Genomic DNA, 1074 nt, shown 5'->3' on the forward strand with positions numbered 1-1074 from the left:
TTTTTTTTTTTTAATAACCTCAAAAATCCCTATTCTAAAAGAACTATCCTAATGATATGGACTTAATTCTCTGTCCTCAACCTGAAGAGAATATAAAATAAAAACTATATTCTTCAAATATGACAGCTGAATCTCCCTCGCACTATTAAAAATGTGATGGAACCTTGGTGGCACAGTGGTTAAAGCACTGGTCTGTGCACCAAAAGGTAGGCATTGGACATGACTGGCTGTTCCGTGTACAGAGAGAGCCGTGTGCTTCTGTGAACATTCACAGCCTTGGAGCCTGATGGGCACAGGTCCACTCTGTCCCCGGGGTTCCTAGAAGTCCGGCTGCAGTAGCTGACAGTGGGCTTGGCTTTGGAGTGCTGTGCGTGCAGGAGCCGTGGGTGGTGCAAATGGCAAAGGGATGGGTGACTAGTCAAATGATGGGCAGTCAAGTCTCACCAAGAGGCCCCTCGGTAGCCACACCTGGCTCTCTGCTTCCAGAAGTTCTCTTTGAAAACTAGATGGAAAAGATCTATTATGCACAAGTGGGATCACCAGGGTTGGAATCAACTAGATCGCAATGAACAATAACAACATAATTGATCAATGTATATAACTCATTTCCAAGTGATAAGGCCCATCTGACTGCATTGGAGAATTTTTCGTGGCCAGTTGAAATCTCGGAGGACACGTGGTTTCTTAAAGAGAATTTCCATGTGGAATGGATATTTTCCCTGAAGTATTACAATGATCATAGATAATTAAGCTCTTTTTTAGTTATTTTTATGTTTAGTGGTAAGGTGATGTACACAAAAAATTTAAAGAAATGTGCCTTAGGTATATATCCCTGGATAGATATGGACAGATTTATTTGTTTTAACATGAATACTTAAAAATAGCTTTATTTTAATATAATTCACATATACAACTTAATAGTTCAGTCATATTAAGAAGAGTTGTGCAATCATACCACAATTTCAGAACTTTTTTTCTTTCTTATGTTCATTGTTGTTAGTTCTCCATTTCTACCCCTCACCCCAATGCCACACCAGCCTCTCCTGCCTTAGGTAATTTTTAATTCAGAATTTT

Source organism: Echinops telfairi, unplaced genomic scaffold (genome assembly GCF_000313985.2).
Source record: "Echinops telfairi isolate 266 unplaced genomic scaffold, ASM31398v2 ScPeMD7_4;HRSCAF=17, whole genome shotgun sequence".
In the NCBI taxonomy this organism is placed as follows: Eukaryota; Metazoa; Chordata; class Mammalia; order Afrosoricida; family Tenrecidae; genus Echinops; species Echinops telfairi.